General features: G+C 41.2%; 1 protein-coding gene across 1 annotated transcript in view; it reads left to right on the top strand.

Annotated features, from left to right (window-relative positions):
• The first annotated feature begins 1,329 nt into the window (after positions 1-1,329).
• The window catches only part of FNDC3A (fibronectin type III domain containing 3A), a 1,418,915-nt gene continuing 1,399,958 nt past the window's right edge, over positions 1,330-20,286 (top strand). The window contains exon 1 of the mRNA XM_069205374.1: positions 1,330-1,432. The gene's annotated coding sequence lies outside the window, so the exon portion shown is untranslated. The remainder of the gene's footprint in view (positions 1,433-20,286) is intronic.

Below are 20,286 nucleotides of genomic sequence, written 5' to 3'. Positions count from 1 at the left end.
CTATCCCTCCATTACTCTAGTCAATCCAACTAACAAACTCACATATCCTCTGCTCAAATTAACTCATAATAATACTAAAACTGTACTCATATTTTCCTATACTAATCCACCACTAATTCGGCTTGGGTTCGGGAATAGCGTGTTACTCGCCGAAAAGCGCTTCGACGCCTCATAAGGGGTAGTAAGCACTATATAAATACTATTAATATTACTACGCTATGTGCCGAGAACCCTTCACATCTCCTCCGGCTCCTTTCTGGCCATTGGCAGCGATGCTGCGATGGCCTCTGGCACCACGGCTGCACTTTAATTCCTGGCTTTAATTTGAAAATACTGTTGTTTGGGAGTGATGTTTTCTATAAATCATGGCCCTTGTTGCCCACACCCCTTTCCTGTGAGTTATGATAGTCCTGGGCGCTGCCGGCCACCACCGTTTATTAAGCCAAATTGCCATGGGCTCTGCCAACCTCTATCATTTATTCAGCTATAATGCTCTGAGCACTGCCAACCTACATTGATTGTTCAACAGGCCTTCAGAGGTTTTGAGGAGCCGGCAGCATCGATTTTTGAGGTGTCACTCAGTGGCCGCATACCATTTTTCATGCTGGCGCACTGGGTTCGACAGTCAGTCCTTACCACTGCCACTTGACCTTTAACAGGAGGGTTGACACAGACTATTGACATTATACAGTGGTTTGTTTGCTGATACAGTGCCCTCTCCCTGTATGGCGGCTGGTATTCCTTGGTCTGCTTTTACCCTCTGCCCATTGCACTGAATTAATCCTGTAAAGAAGCTGGTACCCCAACGCACTTGGTTGCTTGGGCCGATAATATATTTTCAGAGAGCGGATGGGGTGGTTTGAGAAAGTATATGTATGCAGGGCAATGCTTTAATTAGGAATGTACTATCCGGTACTGAGTACCAGCACTTCTTGGGAAAAACGTAATACTTTTTATTAGAGTACTGGCCCTTCTCAGAAACAATCAGGTAGAGTACCTGCACTTCTATTTTTCCATTTCAAGCACTGATGCGGTTTCCCCCTGACCCTCTCAAAACGCACTCCCCACACTTCAGGACGCTGCCCGGTCTCTGCCTGGCATGTCAATTGTTTTACTTTTCATTTTCAATTTATGTGCCAAGAAAAGTCCAGTTAGTAAATTACAATGCTAATAACTCTAACTGAGACAAACGGAGACCCATTCTAAATGCTTTTTTCTGTTGTTAAACGGACTGCACCGCTTTGCCAGACTGTCGAAACAACATACTCGTTCTTGTATTTTCATGCCATGACGCACAGAACTAGGACGTGACGCGCGTGTCACGTGATGTTTGCGTCGTTGCTGGGGGTCATTCCTCTAATGGGAACTAGTCACTACCTTCTTGGGGATTTCTGTTGTGTGGGTCCGTGTGCAGTGACTAACTCAAACACTGGTGAGTACTGAGATCACGCCCTTAGGAGAAGTGGGGCGGCCCGGGGTTGGGGACTTTTGCTAGGCAATTGCAGCAGCCGTGTGAGATGTTCAGTGTGTCTTTGGCACGTACTCTTTACACCTTGCCAATGCTGACGGCACATTATGTACGTTCATTCGCAGCGCGGGGCATATTTTACCTCAGTAATCAGCATACAGAAAGCCGTTGCGTTGCGATTAGCTTGATTTGTATACACCAGACCGCACATTATAATTAGCACCTACATCCATAGTTGCCAAATGTTCTCTATGTCACGTGTGACTCCTAAAACCAGTGTTGATTTTTAAACCATCAACCCCTTGCATGCCAGTTCATTTAAGACACTGTTTATAATGACGAAAACGTAATAAAAATCCCACAACAAAAAGCGTTGTACAGGAAAGCCAGGATGTAGTAAATGTGTGACGTTTGCCATGTCACCATTTTACATTTGTGGAGCCGTTTCATGGATTATGTGCACATAGACCCTGCACTGCTGACGGCATTATAATTGCTGTGTGCAGTGTTTTAAGTGGGATGAAAAAAGTGAGGTGGGTAGTCTGTAAAGGGGCGCGTCCTATGTAATTAAGGGCGTCGTGTGCTATTTTTTTATGATTCCCATAGTATACCACACAACAGGTATTTTGGTGACTCTCTGAGCTTTTTTTTTAATTATATTACATGTAGCTAGAACACAACAGTTAACGCCAGCCAGGACTGGTTGCTCCGTCAGTGGCTGTTTAAGTTAAATAACAACAATTATGGTGTTGGAAATAATATTCAACCTGTTTTCAATCCGAAATTGTGAATTGAACATTACTGAGAACTGTGAAAGTGGTGCCAGTCTTCAGTTCGTCTCTATCACTCCTGTCACGTTTATTCTTTATTAAACACGTATTGTCGTTTCCTCTCCACATATCTTAGATCTTACACGTTTTCTCTTTACTTTTCCGCACCCACTTTTTACTCTCTCCTCACTGTAGTTCCTCGTCTCGCCTTTTCTTTAACAACCCAAAACATACAACATATACTGTGGGACCTGTAAGCACTGCATTTTGTACTTTCACTAGTTTGACAGCTGTGTACCTCCTTCACACCCATTTCCACAGACTCACAATTGCAACGGATACACACGACCATTGCTCTGTGTGTTGTGTATAATGGCTGAGGATTGCGTGACCATGTAGTCTGAAATCTTTCTCAGTGACTGACAGGCACTGTGATAAACAGGCCTTCAACCTCAACTCCAGAGCTTTCACTTGTCGCTCGTTTTAAAACACCTGGAGTGGCTCAGTTCAAAATATGCAGTGTGAGAAATATGCTACACAAAAAAAATACACAAACACAACATCCTAGAATTAGCATATGCGCTAAGGGAATGCAAGATTAAGTAAATCTTGTGTAATATAAACAGGAATTAAATTGTTGACATGAATTACCTTAATATTTTTTACATCCTTTTTTCAGAAATCCATCAGTGTTTTTATCTGTAAAGCTCAGACAATGAATATTGCGCCCTATAGGGACCTGTTTTAATGTCTAGTTTTAATTCCTAGGAAGACAACAAAATAAAATGATGGACAAAGTGTTAAAACTTTTCAAACACTCACCCCCATTCACAAATCTGGGTATAGTCCATCGTTAGTTTGCTCACCACGTGACCCCAGTTTGGACCCAATCATATGCAGATCAGTCTTGACCCTGCTCCCCATGGGAATAGTCCAACCTGACCTGCCAAGCCATGTCCTCCCTAGACCGGAAACAATCATCCTGGGACCGGTTATGGGATATCACCCCTTATCAGCTGTGCTAGCTTGAATTGTTTCAACACTCCAGCCATCATTTTATTTTGTGGTGTTGCTATGTCTCACTAAGTGGCTAGGGTCACTTGTTCGCTGCTCTACTGGATTCAAGCTATTCTTTGAGTTCTTTACATGCAATCCTGGAGCGGCCAAAGGGATTCTCCGTGCTCCTTAGTCACGGCTCAGGCCTGCTAGGATCACCACGGTGGCCTCGCTCTGATGGTGATCTCGACCAGGTCCCACTTCTTGCATGGTCCCGGAATCACCATATCTCCACAGAATACAGGCTACAGCCCACTCAACGTGGCAGTACTTTTCATTGCATCCCCACCTGGTATACAGGGTCGTCGACATTCCCTGCACACAGGTGATGATCCATTCTGTGCAGCAACAAACAGCAGCCCTCCTCTGACATATGAGGGTCCTGACATTCCCTGCATATGGTCAACAACGCGATTGCTGTAGCAGCTGTCTTCTCACACCTTGCTACAGGAAGGCACTTGCCAGGATTTCCCACTGGACCTCTTTCAAACACTCAAATGTTTCTCAATATGTACTCTAGTCTTGGGAGGCACTGGTGCCCCAGGACAGGTGATCTTGGATTTCCTGGGTGATGTCCCCTCATCCAGCTGGGAGACTAGCAGGCCTTGGCCCCCAGTCCTGGTAACATGCACAAATCTTGTCGAGCTCCTCCTCCTCGCGCAGCTTAACTGGTTGCTTGACAGTTGACAGATTTTGGTGTTTGGAGCTTCCCTGTTTATACTCCATTTCCAGACACCAAACGTAAGTTAGAGTCTGAATCTTTCAAGTTTATGTTGGGTGTCTGCTTCCTTTTGAAGTGCCCACTTCTCTCCCCTTTCCTGTCTTCCTACTGAAAGCAGTCTGCTACAGCAGGAGTGACTTCACATCTGATAGCCCCACAACATAGGCCCTGTGGGTGACAAGGTTAACACTTGGATGTCATCCACAGTGATAAATGTATCAAAAGGTCACACCAGGGAATCAACCCTACTCTTTATGATTTTCTTATCAACCTCATCTGCTTCCTGGGATGCGGCCAGACCCCTTCCTTGTGACCTCTCTGAATCAAAGGACACAGTTTGAAGTGTACTGGAGAGCCTGGCTTTCCCTTCCTCTAGTGTGTCCCACTGAGGTTACAGAAATGCAGCAAACACAAAGCTGTCTGTGGCAGTTCTCTACCTCCTCTCCTTATGGTTTGCCATACAGCCCTGGGCTGCTCAAAATGGAACACAGAGTTTTCCATGGTATTGTACTAATCACAAGAACACATACATCCAGCTCATGCATACACCCACTTCACAGCACTACATTATTTATGTATTTTACTATTAGCAGGTACACATACACCCAGCATATCCATATAATTTACAAGCACTGCACAGCACTATATCCTTGATGCATTGTACCACTCGCAGGTTACACATACACCCAGCACATGCGTATAACACATACACTGCACAGTATTGAATCATCCCAGTGTTGTACAATTCACAGGCACACATATAACCAGCAAACATAGACTACACATATGCTGTGCAGCATTACACACCAAACTGATGTAGGCCAAGGGTAAGTTAAGCACAGCAGCGGAACTTTCAATCAATGAGCCTGTAGGGCTCACTCCAGTAACACAGGCAAAAGTGAACCTGTTAACTCCTATTGTTCTTTACACGGTATGCTACCACCACAGTGTTTGTGCTGCTTAGCTCTGAGCATCCCTCCTGGGCCAACAAGACCGAAATCCATGAGATTTTTCTTTTGTTGTTTACCAACATTGCATATGTTTCATCTAAAGAAGAGGTGCATTTCTGCTACAGTTGTTTGATGCTTACAAAAAAAATGTTTTTGGGTTATTGTAAAAACCCTTGTAACTCAAGATCTGTACTTCTATCTTGTTCAACTAATATAAACTTGTTAATCTAATTTGCAACTTTTCGTCTCAGAATTGAAATTCTTTTTTACGAGGTTGTTTCACACGAGCGATGCCTTAAACATCCTTTCATTTCCTTTATTTTGTATGTTTTTTGTTAAAGCTTATTATCGCTAGATATTGTGTCCTTTTTTTAAAGCTCTTTTATTCTTTCGCTGTTTTTTGTTTGTCATGTTTTTTGGTTATTTTTATTAGGAAAACCTATATTTTCTGCTAACAAAAAAAGTACATACCCATTCCCTTGTTATTAAGTATACATGAAGTTGACAGGCTTAAAAAGCACAGCATTTAAATAAGTCCAACAATGGTAAGCTTATAGGTTATTTTGAGGTGTATTCCCCGCTATATAAGACTCCACCAAAAAGGAGCAACGCTATAGAGAAATGAGCGGAAGCATTGGCATAGTGAAACACTTGACACTCAAAAAGAAATGAAAAAAGGAGCAAATTGGGATTATCCATTCAATCAAAGTAGCAGCAAACCTTTCTGATACTGATTTTACTACAATTGTGACAATACAGGGGAATGCCTTGCTAATAATAAAGTACATTAGCCTTATTGTCATGCCCTTTTTTGAGTTTGACAGGGTTTCACACCACACCACTGTAATATCCAACATTTCCTTATAGAATACTTGGAGTTCTTGCCATCCCTATTGGGTAATTTCATTGTATTCTGGATACAGTTATGTATTCCAACCTTCTACTTGGAGAGACAGTGTCATAGATGCTGTTTTTGTAAAATAGGTTCCAAGAGATCTACGTCGTCGGGACAATGACGATAATACCATTGGCTGAATCTGCTGCTGGGGACTTGTGGATTACTCGCTGCTAAACTATTGTTCAGAGCCTCTGTCTTATTGTTCAAAAGGACAATCACTCTGATGACCTTTACCTGCTTCTCCACTCTCCATGCTGTGCTCTCCAGACCATACGCTTCAATATTCAGAGACCTCACTTTGGGCTCTCTGTTCAAGACCTTGGACTCCATTTTGTTTAACCTGGCCTCCACTGTACTGGTGGATTTTCCCACTTTAACCAGTGTCTGCAAATTAGTCCAAGGCTCCTTTTATTTTTGTCTGAATTACCCATGGTGGATTCATTCTCATTAGCCTGAGTGTCACCCTTCTTAAAAGGTTAAAAGAAGTCCTATTTGAGTTTCCTCTGTCCTTTGCATGCAGTTATTCTCAAAAGTTATGACTTGCCACATTCATTCCGATGCTGGGCCCATCTAGAGGCAGGCCAACTGATGTGTTCTGCTTCCCTACAGGTCTGTCCCCTACCAAATCAAGTACCCAGCCGCAAGGTAGCACAGGCCATCACAATTCTTACTGGGTCTATCTGGGATGTTTCAGTCACCCTACTGCCTTTGCACCAAAGGAAAATGTCACCCACTACAGAGTCTGGAGGTAGCCCTGACTGCTAACTTCATCACTACTGGGAACTTTCTGAGTCCCTGAACTGAATCACCCATATAACGTTTCAGCATTTGTTAAGGGTATGTCTTGAGTACCCAAAATAATAATTTTGTAGAGGTATGTGTAATAAGAAGTATTGTAATTGATATGTTCTGTCAGATGTAGCTGCTTTGTTTTGATATGACAATAAAATGTTCACGCCCCGGGAACTTGAGTGCCTATTTCTTCCATGTAGTGGAGAATTACGGGTGTTCTACTTGTTACTTGCTCCCGGTTAAATGGCACCACCCCACCAGAGCCAGAGAAAGCAGCTGTGCAAGAGGACTTCAGTTTATTGTCTGTAATTTTGTACACTTTTTTCTTCTGAAAAGCTTGTAAATTGCATTGATTTGTTTGCTGTTAATCTGCAACGTATGCATTTTCTGCAAAATCAAATACGGCATTAGGGAGCTAAGTTTTCATTTTTGGTATGAATATGTGGAAAACCGCATTTGGTTAAATATACTTTATTTTCTAGTGCAAATATGTGTTTTTCTGTAGTTAACTCATTCATGCTTTTTCCTAACCTTAGATTTCCTTTATTCTCTGTATTCTATGTTTGTCTACTGCTGTGCCTTGCACTGACATCTGCTTTATTTACTGTCCAAGCCTTTCACTTGAAAAAAAATGTTCAGCTCTGAAACAGGTCTTGTATAATCTTCAGTGTTACTATAGTTTCCTCACATTTTCGGTTATTCCACTTCAAGAGTTGTTGGTCTGTCATATGTGATGGTTTGCCACAGCATGTAATTTGCTATTGTCTGCTGTATTTTCCTTGTAAAGTCTGCTTTTTGATACAGTCATTACAAGTACCAAAGTTACAGTCTAAAAAAGTTATTATGAGTAACTCCCATACAATTGAAAAGTTAAGCGTCACTCTAATCTTTAGCCAAACACATTAGGACCTGGTTATCACCCACCCAGGTGTAATAGCAACAGCCAAAGGGGCATATCATGTTGTAGGAGGCTGGTTCTCCATATAGTGTACAAAAATGATGTGCACTGTGCAGAGAGTCCAAGCGACCCTACCTTTCTTTATAGAAGTAAAAACTAGACCACCGAATGCTCTAATTTTTATGGAAGCAGTTAAGCCAATCTTAGAGAAGTGCTAAGCATTTGTTGTACTCGCAGTATCCACAAATGGAGACACACACTCAAAAGAATAACTCGAGACCAATTTACAAAGAATACTTCAGATTTTTATAAAATGTTGAAGACCGAGATAATCAAAATCTGGTAAGTACCTTTTTAGTTATAATTTTTCAAAGTTGAGCAAAAATAGTATATTTGTGTGCAATTACGCACTATAGGAATCAATGGGAGAAAACTTTAAACATGCATATAAAATCAGGCAATGTGTTTACCTATGTCTCCTTTAGTTTTTAGGTTGAGGTCGTCGAGATGTCCTGTGGACCAGCAGGGGAATTTTGGGCGGCTCACGGTTTCGGCAGAAGCAGCTGCTGAAAAGTTTTTGGAGCTGGTGCAAGACTACTGCAGGGGAAAAGCAGTGCACAAGTGGACTTCAAGGTGAGTCCGGTGGTTTCCCTTGGAGTGTGGAGGTCGCAAGGGGTTGGGACCCTTAGAACACATCTGGTTCTCCGATGCAGGGCACTGGGAGGCTGAATGTAGAGCAGATAGACGAGCAAAGCACTGTGCGCATAGGTGCTCATGGAAGCAGGAGACAAGTCACTTTGAGGGTGGATTGCAGGTCAGCAGGGCCAATCTGGAGGGTGGTTCTTACGTGTCCTGAAGTCTCTAGACTGGGGCTTGCTCCTGGTCCTTTGAGAGTCTGGAGTGCACTTTTCTTCTGGGTGTCTGATGTTGGGGGTCCAGTACCCCAGGCTATTGCACGGTTAAGCCACTGGAGGTCGCAGTACCACCAAACTTGGCACACTTGCAGGATTTGTTCTCCGGGTTTGTTGGGTGGAATTTGGTCTAGCTGCTGTGGCCAGTTCCTTGGTCAGCGGCCAGTCAGTGGACTGGACTTCACTGGTCTTTTGCTTCTTTGTTGTAGGGAGTGATGCCTTCACTCTGAAGGGAGCTCTTTAGCGATTTTTCAGAAGTGGGAGGTCCTCCGGGATTTTGTAGAGTCTGATGTCCATGCAATCCCTCAGCGACGATTGTCGAGTCCTGGGTGCAACAGGCAGAGTTTGGCTCCTTTTTCTTTGTGCAGCAGGAAGGCAGTTCTCGAGCCTTGGGTCATCTTTGTTCCTGGCTTTCTGGTGTCCTTGGAATCTGATCTGCAGGTCTTGGGGTGACCACTAAATAATGCATTAAGTGGACATTTAGGGAAGTCCCTACTGGTGACCAATTGTTCATCTACCTTAGGGTCACTACACCCTCTATCGGACTTTATGTGGCAGCGGTCACTTCCTTATCCCTGATATGCTATTTTCCTACCATGCAAGATGGAGGAAAATAAAATGGAGAGGTCCCTTCACATGCAACACCTGGGGGTGGCCACTCCTGCTGTCCTTTGTGCATTTTCCTGTCGCTGCTCCCACCAAACTTGAGGATTTGCAACAGGGGAAGCCATCTGCTTCTAGCATCAGGGCTGGGGATCGAGTTTAAAAGGCGGCAAGCCTTTTGAAGCTCGCTGGCAGGGCAGTGCACATTCATGGGGGAGGAGGTGTAACGTCTCTGCCCAGGAAGGGCTTTGTTTTCTGAACCCAGGGAGCAAGGGATCACACCCCAGGGTTCCAGAATCTTGTCTGGTCGTGGCAGGCTGGTTGTGACCGGCCATGAACCATGCCATGGTTAGTAAGCCTTTGCAGGGGTCACCTCTAAGGTGGCCCCTGGGTAAATTTTGCAATAAATCCTATACTGGTACCAGTTTGGATTTATTGTTCTGAGTTGTTTGATACCAATCAACCCAGGGTTCAGAGTGGTTATCCTGTAGCTGTGAAACCCGTACTGACCAGTGTCCAGTACATTATATTTAAAATATCTGCTCTGTTCACTTACTATGTCCCAGGTTTGGCAAGTACACAGAAGGATCATATTGCTCATGCATCTACAAGCAAGATGAAACTGTTGATGGTCTCAGAGTTTCCGAATAATTCAAGCATTATCATTAAAAAGACAGCACATCTTCAGCCTGTGTCCTGAGATCATTAAGGGCAGAAACCGATACTAGGTCTGTTTGCTCCTGCTGGTTAGAAACTAAACTGAAAACAAGAAAGGCTGTAGATTAACTTTGCCCGAACGGAAAGCCGTAAGATTAATCAAACATAAGCAGAAATGTAAGGCACATTAAGGGGTTTTCCTAAAAGTTAAGTGATGATTGCTTGTATTAACACATCAAGAACAGTAGAGTTGCTACACACTCCTCTCTTATTATTCAAAATCTCACCCCCTCATACTATGGGCTGCTTCATGCCAGGATGTCCAGATCAGATTGTATGAATAGTCAGTTTATAAAAGCTCCAGATAATCTAATTTTGTCACAAATTTGCAATCTTTGGTGTGTTTCTTTGTATTTTAATGCAGCTCTAAAACATAAATGTTAACAATAAAATTCTTTAATTTAGTAATGAATATGCATCTAAAATAGATACATTAATAAAGACCAGAAACACTATTCTATGAATAGAAACCTAAATAAATACATATGTATGTTAGAAAATATCTCTGCAAACATGAAGTTTGTAGTGAGCCATGAAACTTTAAAAACTGAAGGGAAATGACTTACAGATAGCATAGAATTATTCTGTTCAATTGGTTAGTTTTCCGAAGCATAAACAGCTAACAATCATTCTGCTCCTAAATTGATTTAATGTTCAGTGCTGTAGTAAATTGCAAAAGTGTGGGCACAAAACAAAAAGGAGTGTCATTTTTCCTAGTTAATTTAAGTCCTCACATTGGAATTTATCATAAATGATGTGCTATCCACTAGTGGTTATCATGATTTTGTGTTTGTTACTAAAACAGTACAACGAAAAGAAACTTCATGGAGTTCAGATAGAACTAATTGATGAGTAATGAAATGTGAGCATATGTTGTCCCGTACCGAAAGGATTCACATAGTTCTGTCTCTTAAAAATAGATTTAATTAATCAATAACAAGGCTACGCAGAGCTTCTTTGCTCAGTGTAATAATACTTTTGGACTCCAGTCTCAGCAAACACATTTTTCTATTGCCCTTTCTGACTTGTAATCACCTTTCTCTAAATTGCAGCATCACTTTAATGCTACAGGAAATAAGAACAGACACAAAACTTTAGAGCAATTGTCTGCAGAGGCGCAAATCTTTATGCATTGCAACATGTAAGTCCTCTTCTGGAGAGAATGTAAAATAGTTTTATCCAAAGGATTCTACTCCTACGGCTGTGGCTGTTGAAAACAGATCTGTTATGCACAGCTTTCATAAGAAGCTTTTAGCACAGTTTTAACATAGTTTATGGCCCAGTTATTGTTATTCATTACTCTGACATTGGAGCAATGGAAAATACGGCCATGGAGCTTGTGCTGTTTTGAACGGTGATTTTCTGCATTTTCTGGGTTTCTAGAGACCCAATATAGGTGGTGATCACCAGTACACAAGATATTTCTTGGACTTTGAGAGGGGTATGGGAGGTTAGAGCTGAGAGTGGCAGGGGAGTGTGGAAGGACACCAGGTTTTTAAACACCCAGTCTGGAGTAGGGAGGATACTGCAAGTAGTGGTAGAGGAGGGTGGCAGGATGCCAGGAATGTGTTCCGAATAATCGTGCAAGCTGTGATTACCAAAGAGTGGTGGGAGACTTGTGGCAGGACGCGTGGTATTTTTAACCTTGAAAGTATAGAAAGGGATGGCGACGGGAGAAGATAAATCTATGTTCTGCTGGTTCTCATATGACTACTTGGGGGCGCTGTACACACTATAACATTGTAAATGATTTGTTGTTAGTTACACGGAGATTTCCACCTGAGGAGTCCATGGGACATCTTAGTCCACTTGATGTTTGCGCTTGTTGTCTGTCTTATGTTACTTGGAACTCTGTGTTGTAAAGCATCCCTGTTCGAGGTGCTTAGATAACAAGGAGAGTTTGAGACCCAGGGAAACTACTCTACCTGAACCAGAAGCTGTTTCTTTGGTTAACTTGAAGAAAAAAGGAGCACATATCTTCAAAACTTTGAAGTTGCTGCCTCAAGGTGGTGCTTTGGCACTTGGCTGGGGACTTGGAAAAAATGGGGTGTGAAATGAAACAATGATATGGGTTCTGCTATCTGTGGTTTTTCTCCTGCTTCCCATGTACCTCTTCCTTCTAAGTGAGATTGGAGTTGCGATGTTGGTAAAGACAGCATAAAAAATAAAAGGGTGTTGAACTGAATTATTTCAGAGGTGGCACAAATGAAGAGTATGAGAAATATATTTGTCTTACTTCCCAGCATGCCTCATGTTTAATAAACATAAAAAAGTGTTCCTGAAAGAGCCATTTATTGTCTTACTTTGTTGCTTGTTAAGTTGGTACATTAATCCAACCCTTTTCCAGTTAATGAAATGAGAAACACTAATGAAGGTTACCAACCTAGATTAATGCTAATAATCACACAAAATGTTTACTTAAACCAGTAAAGCATGTCATATGTTATGTCAATCATATAGATACAAAGGGTTGTTTGTTACAATACAAATAACCTGTCACAAAGACCATACAGGGAATTTGTTAGTACAGAATGATCAATGTGGAACGGTGTATCCACCTCGCACAGTATGCACAAGAAGGCCATTCTCATTTATAGTTAGATGCAAATACACATGTAGTCACTTTTTGGATGTTACTGAGGATAATATCATGACGTTTCGTTCTTAAAGGGCAACAGCTGTCCACGAGACCATCATTGGGACACAGAAATAAAAAAAATGGCCCATCAGCTCTAATCCCCAAGAAATCTGATAAAATAAAGAAAAAACTGTTAAGATCACTGGTATACCTGGGAAAGACATAGAATGTGAACCACTCGCCCACAGTATGTCAAACATCCATAACTGAATAATATATATATATATATATATATATATATATATATATATATATATATGTCCACCACAACGGTACCTCTAAGCCCACCTCACAAGTGAAAACAGAAATCAAAGTGCAGACCCATTATTAATTCACCACATGCAGTTAAAAACAAATGCAAGTCTCACCGATGGATAGAAACTCCCATCTGTATCAAAACCAAAAAAAGCTAATAATTCTATGTTGTCCTGGTGCAGACTTATCACCAGTAATATTTCTTACAAAACTCTATCGCAAAAAGGCAAGATCTATCCAGCGTTCTTCTGTTCTTTAAATCCATCTGTAAAGGATTACAAGCATTGTCTCAGAAACCTAAGACCAGGACTTGAGAAAATGCCACTAGTTAAAACCAAATCATCTTACTTACACATTTAAAAAAACAACAGTCCAAATTACTCAACTCATCTGTCTCGCTCTCCCAAGTAAGAATAGAACATCCAGTTAAAACTGAGATGCTTAAAACGCCTACTAAACACAGTCACAAAAAGGCAAGATCAATTCAGAGTTCTTCTGTACTTTAACTCCATCTGTGAAGGATTAGAAGCATTGTCTTAGAAACTTAAGATCAGGATTAGAGGAAACACCACCAGTTGTTCTTAATCCCAGCCCCCCTGCTGTAAATAATGTTGTCCAGAGATTTTCATTGTTTATTTGTGTTTTTGTGTCAATAGAGAAGTAATTTAGCTTGGGTAGACTTTGCTGATCGGAGCTGATTTTTTCGGAACGACATTTAAAAAAAATGGCGGATGTGTTGTAGTGATGATTTAATATTTCAGGAACCATGGACCTATATACTGCATTTTGTTGTCAAAACATAGGTTTTGGGGGTCAGGTAGTCTTATAGAGACAGAAAATAACTCCTCAGAGAAACCCTTCTGCCATTTTTCATAATGGAGGCTATAACAGATGGAGAAGAGAGATATATAGAAATATAACAAATAATAATGGTTTTTAATCCTTTTATGTATACACCAAACCAAGTTTATGATCTGAATATGAAAAAATAGTGTTCATCACTGCTGTTTTAGACACATTTACATAGTTCACTTTTTGCTTCTGCAATCGCGGGTGGTACATTTGCAGAATGTTGAACATTTTAGAAGAGCATATTGACTGGGATATCTTTTTGTAGCACAGGCTTTGCAAGTACATATACCTGTAAGTTCTGTGGGTACAGGCTTTAGAAATTTTGTAGTTTTAGCACCCCATCAATATTTTCCAATCAAAATCACACTGATATTTCTTTACAGATGCATGATCCAAAACATTTACACATCTTCTGATCAAGTAGAATGCTCTTCTACTGTATCCAAGCACAGACTTCGTCAAATGTGTGACAGCACTCGTTTTCCACTTACGCACAAGGTATTTGTATATGTCTTTAAAGTCACGTTTTTCTGTCTCAGCAAATCCTTTTAGAAACTTCACAGGTTCAGCAGTTTAAGCTCCAATCTTTGTTCCTTACGTGCTCATAGTGTCATCACCCGTAAGAATATGTGCCTTGATAAAAACATTGGGCATCTCTGGGTCAGGTTTTTTGTACAGAATATGTAGTGGGATTAAGTTTTTTTTCTCTCCTGACCATAACTCTGAAAATCCTTGACTTCAGAACATTGCAACAATCTAAGTAGCACAATAATAACATCTGTGTCATTTGACAGTACAATGACTCGATGGGAACCATTTCAAACAGTCCACTCAACATGTGGGCCAACACAAAGGTCAACTCCTTGCAGTTTGCTGTTAAGTTCATGAATATCTCTCTGCAGGCACCAACTCCTCATTGTCAATCATTCCACTTGCAATAGTTGGAAATTGAGTGTTCACTGAGGCATCAGCAATGTTTTGGTGAGTTAACATCTCCAAGTTCATCTTCTTTGATGTTGATGGCCAGAATTTATCAAGTTGCAAAGGTATAGGTGTTGAATTTTTGATGCAGGCAAAATAAATTGTTCTGCTTGTAGACATGCATCTGATTCTCTCACATTCTTGGACAGATAGTTCAAGATAACAGTCAAAGACCATGTCCAGTTTGTGCAAGGTACACACTGACTTTGATATATGTAGAACAGTCTGAACGACCTCTCCAAAGTTTTGCATAGATGAAATCTTGAACATTTGCAATTGTGACATATAGTCCACTGCAGCAGCAGTTTTCAGTGAAGATACCTTTTCAAATTTAAATTCTTCAGGTGAAAGATTTTTTTGAGCTCTTGTACATGTTTGTGCTTCACTGGTTTGGTTGCCGCAACTCCATCAAATAATGTGTTTGTAGGAAGAAAATCATGTGACAGAATGTGACCCCTTTCTTTTGTTATATCCATCCCTCTAAGTGCTTGCAAAAGTTATTTTTTTGTAACCTGTTTTGTAGTGGTTGGTTAGACGAAACTCTTACTATGGCAACTAAAGTGTGGAAGTTTAGCTTTAGTGATTGTGTCAAAAAGCGTTTTCTTCTCCAATACAAATCTCTCCTACTTCAGTTCTGTGTATGGTTTTGATTCAGGTTCCAGGATATGTAGTAGACATGTCTTTATATCGTTATCCACATATTGTTTGGTCACAAAGTTGTGTTGTTGCACAGGCTCAGTCATTTCAAAGGGGTTTCCTTGCTGCTGCATGAATTGAAGAAGGCTGTTAACATGTTTACTAAAATGTTCCCCTCTCTTTCCCATAAGTTCGTGGTGCGTAACATTTTCACGATGGTCCATTAATTTTGAATTTGTCATCTCTCTGAAAACATTGCAAATAGAAAGGACTTCATGGTAAACTAGCTGCCATTGAGCAACATTTTCACTTTTTACGTGTCTGACCAACAATTCCCTTGGCGCTTTTCTATGCTCTCTTGAACGGCTGTTCCAGTTTCATATCTGGAGCCACAGTATTGCACCGTCCCTCTTATTCTTTCACCAGAAAATGTCTTTGGATGAATTTTCTGTAGAGGTATGGTTTTTCCACTTCTAGCTTCTTCACTCTTTCCAAATACCTGGACCCATATCTTGGGTAGTTTATGCAAACTAATTCGTGAAACCCAGTAATCACTGACTCCACAGTCTACACGTGCAGCTCCCACGCACCTTCTCGATCAGCATGGACCAAGATTTTCACTAGAGCTATCATGTGTGAATCATTTCCCCAGTACTTGCAAAGTTCAGATTTTTCTTCACATTCTTTGACCAACTCTACAAACTTATTTTTCAGGTTTTCAGATTTTGAACTGAGTGTATTGAACATTGCCTGTCTTTGCATTATGTTGTTTGAATGAAGTGCACCCTGTGCCTAATTAGATTCTGAGTTCAGATATGTAAAACCTAATTTTTCATTCTTGTTCCAGAAAGCATTCCTACGCAGTGTTTCTGTAGCCTCAGCTATGATGAGCATACCTTGTAACGAGTGAACAAGAGTTTTGCTCAGTACTGACTGGACAGTTTTGCTTCCAAAGATTTCAGCCTCAATCAGTGCATCATCTATGCCACATCCACTGAGAACTTCTTTCACACCGCAACACAACCTTTTTCATGTGGAAAACACCCATCATTGGATAAAGATCATCAGATTCTACTGGATTGCTCATTGAAATGTCACTTACAATACGGAAAACGCCTTAATCGCAGAAAATTGTCAGGCAGTCTTCAAGCTGAGCACGCACATTTTGAAATTTGTTTAGATCTGTGTATACTGTTGCGTAGTTTGTGACTGGAGGTGGCATTAATTGTAAACCCAACCTTCTTCAGTGACACTATATTCTGGGAGATCAGAGTATGAATTGCAGCCCACAGAGGAACTGTTTTTCTTCATCGTTCAGTCCGCACTGAATAAGCGCTATGATAAATTTAGTTAAATCAGCTTTGCGGACCGCAGCATCAGGTAGAAGAAGATCGATGTCCTCAGCCACTTTGAAACTTTCTGATTTACGAGGTGTTGATGGCTTTTAGTGATTTTGCACACATTGGCAAGGCCGTTGGGGTATACGTTTGCAGCTTTGATTGTATATGCCTACAGCTGACGCAGCTTGTTTTCCAGCAGCTACTTCATTGGTGCAGTCTTGAAAAAGCACTGTGGCAGATGTGTGCTGGATGTTCCAAACAAAGAAGATCTGTCTTCAAAACCAAAATTATCAAGAACAGCAATTGTAAATCCTTTCCTGGTAAAGTGATTTGGAAGTGGTGTGCTGTCGGATTCACAAGATTTTACACCATGAGCTGCTAACAAGATCCTGCTCCGTACTATGTCAATATACCTTGTTGATACACAAATCCTATTCGTTTGAAGTGATTAGCGTGGGCAGTCGTCATGTGTAGCAGAGTTTTTTTTTTGCCATGATGTATAAGCAAGTCGGTTCATAGGACTGTCTTCCACTTCTTCGGTTATATCTTCAAAGCCATCAGCAATGTTGTTGGCTTCTGATACAACCTCAAGAACTTTAGTTTGTAACAGTTTTGTTTTGCTGATAATAAATAGTGATGTAAAAAATGTTAAGACCACATCAGGCATACGTGTTGACTCCCATGATTTGCGGAGGTCTGGGCCATCCCAAAATTTGTCATTAAGTCCAAAACCTAAATCTTTCAGGACGTTTCTTAAAATGGTTCCTGCTGCATTCTCACCAGAAAAAAATCTTAATTTCATTATTATGGATCAGTACAGTTTCATCAATGTTGAACATTATTTCTCTGATCCCACTGAGTATGAACCTGTAGCCAGCACTGTGGTGGCTTTAAAACTTAATTGGATTTTTCAAAGAGTGCAAACTTAACTGAAGACTGTCGGTTATGTTGCTGCTGGAAACTCATTGTACATTCATATTTTTGAATGTATGCATGCATTTCGTGTGGTCATACAAATCTGCTGCAAATACATTCACCTCCCTGTTTAGATCAGCTACGCATCTAAAACGTGACCTTGGAATAAACTAGCTGCAGATAAATAAATGTTTGGCCTTTGAGACTCGCATACTCTGTACTTTGTTCTTTCGTCAGTCCCTTTGGCCCTTGTTCTGGCTAAACCACAGATAACACATTGAAGATCCTCTGCTTTCGATCAGTTGTTGGAGGTGGACGAGGGGTAGCCATCGATCTTCTAAGTGGATGGGCATTGGGTTTGGTGGTTGTCGCTTTCTCAGAAGACTCAGATTCTTGTTGTGATTCATTGGTTTCTGCTATTTCTTGAGAATTTTTTTTCCAGGCTTTTTTCTATTGTAAGCAACTTGTAGCACTTGTTGCAATGATAAAATATTTGATCCTCTTCGCTGTTCAGTTTCAATATTTTGTGAACTTCATCTTGACATATTTCTGCAGTATCTCAAACTCTCTTCCGTCCAGCCGCAGTTGATCTTAGCTTTTCTTTCAGATTAGTTTGGTATATGACACATTTTACTTTGGGAAAGGATGTATGATAGAACAACACATGCGCCAACCACGCATGCCTGAATAATGCAGTCAGAGCAACGACTGCGTTGTTTCCACAAATGTCTTTACCATGCATCTCTTTACAACAATTTTAGAACAATTTTTCATTGTAAAAGCACGCCTAGTAAAGGCATTTGTGGAACGGCATGCATGGTTTTCGCATGCCACCCCCCATTCCTCCCTATAAACACAACTACCCGACCCCCCCCACGCACCTTAAAAATAAAATTACCCCGACCCCCACCTGGCCTTAAAATAAAACTACCCGACCTTCCCACTCACCCCTAAAAATTACCCTGATACCCCCTCAACCTGAGCCCTAAAACCTACCACCCCACCCGCCATTAAAACTGACCCCCCAAAAATGAAACTACGCCGCCCCTAAAAACATAAATACCACAACCCCTCCACCCCAGCACCAAAAAAAAACTACCCCGATACCCGAACCTCCCACCCGCACTAAAAACAACCGACCCCACCCCAAAAATAAAACTTCCCTGCTCCTAAACACAAAATGACCACGAACCCCTCCCCCAAAAATACAAAATTACCCCGAACCCACCACCCCTATGAACCCACCCCCACACCCACCCTAAATACAAGAATTACCCCGACCCCCAACACTAAAAACAAAATTACTCCGACCCCCTCATCCCACCCTAAAAACCATAGTACCCCAACCACCCCACCCCTAAAAACGACCCCAGCCCTCCTCCAGCTCCACTTACCTGACCGCGTCCTACCTCGACCCCCCACCCACCTTGAAAACAAAATTACCACGACCTCCCACCCAGCCCCTAAAAACCCATCCCCTCCTCCTGCCCTAAATACAAATTTACCCCACCCCTTAAAACGAGACCCGACCCCCACCCTTAAAAACAAAATTACCACGACCCCTCACCCCTAAAAACCTGTCCCTACCCGCCCTAAATACAAAATTACCCTGACGCCCTACCCCGAAAAACAGAATTACCCTGACCTAAAAACAAAACTACCCTGAAAACTACCCCCCACTTACCTGACTGCGTCCTCTCCCGACACTGACTCCCTTTTTCTCTGCCTTAACCAAGCATATGCGTTGTTCAGCACATGCATGGTTAAGGCAGAGAAAAAGGGAGTCGTTGTTAATACAAGCGTGGTTCCGCTTGCGTTAACATCGTTGTTGTGATTCCAGCGTCGTCGTTCCAGACATTTCTCTTCTCCTCGGATCTTGTAGTTGGCAACTCTCTGTCAAGAGGTAAAGATCCTCTGCTACCACCTGCTTCGCTCATGTTTACAAATTTGAATCAACAGCAAATGTGAAACAAAAGCAATATTAAAATAAATTGCCACTGTGATGGCTAAAACACGTCATTATAGAGCTGCCATTTTGGAAAATGGCGGAAGGGTTTCTCTAAGGAGTTATTTTCCATAAAACTACTAGATCTCCCAAAAATATGTTTTGACATCTAAAAGAAGTGTGTAGGTCTCATGATTCCTGAAATATTACATCGTCACTGCAACACATCCACCATTTTTAAAACTGTAATCCAGAAAGAAATCGACCCAGATTAGCAATGTCTACCCAATATAAATTACTTCTCTAATGATCAAAAATGAAAATCTTTGGACAACATTTTTTATGGAGGTATATCAAGGGGCTAGGACTAGATTTGGTGTTTTCACTTGCACAGGAGGCTTGCAAGCACCCTTGAGGTGGATATGTGTGTATTCCATTCAGTTTTGGTTGTTTGGCAGACTAGGTGTGAGTTGTTCATGCTGTCTTTCCCAAGCGTACCAGTGATTTTAACAGTTTTTTCTTTGTTTTTTATTTAATCAAAATTATTGGTGTTTAGTGCAGTTGGGACGTTTCTTCATCTTTGTGTCCTGATGATGGTCTCATGGGGTGTGTTGCCTGTGAAGACAGAAACGTTGATAGATCAACCTCACTAACATGAAAAAACTGACTACACATGCACTTGCATCTAACTATAAATGGGAAAGGACTTTGTGTTATAAGTGCATACTGTTCTAGGTGGTTACACTGTTCCGCATTGATTATTCTCTACTAACATCTTCCCTTTAAGGTCATTTTGACGGGTGATTGGTATTGGAACAGAAAAAACCTTTGTAGCTATGTGATTGACTTGACATATGACATGATTTAATGGTTGAAGCAAACATTTTTTGTGATTAGTAGAATTAGTCTGTTTTGGAACGCCTCATTATTATTTCTCTTT

The sequence above is a fragment of the Pleurodeles waltl genome, chromosome 8, assembly GCF_031143425.1.
Source record: "Pleurodeles waltl isolate 20211129_DDA chromosome 8, aPleWal1.hap1.20221129, whole genome shotgun sequence".
Classification (NCBI taxonomy): Eukaryota; Metazoa; Chordata; class Amphibia; order Caudata; family Salamandridae; genus Pleurodeles; species Pleurodeles waltl.
Note: the sequence above shows the minus strand (reverse complement) of the source record. Positions and strands in the feature narration are given on the sequence as shown.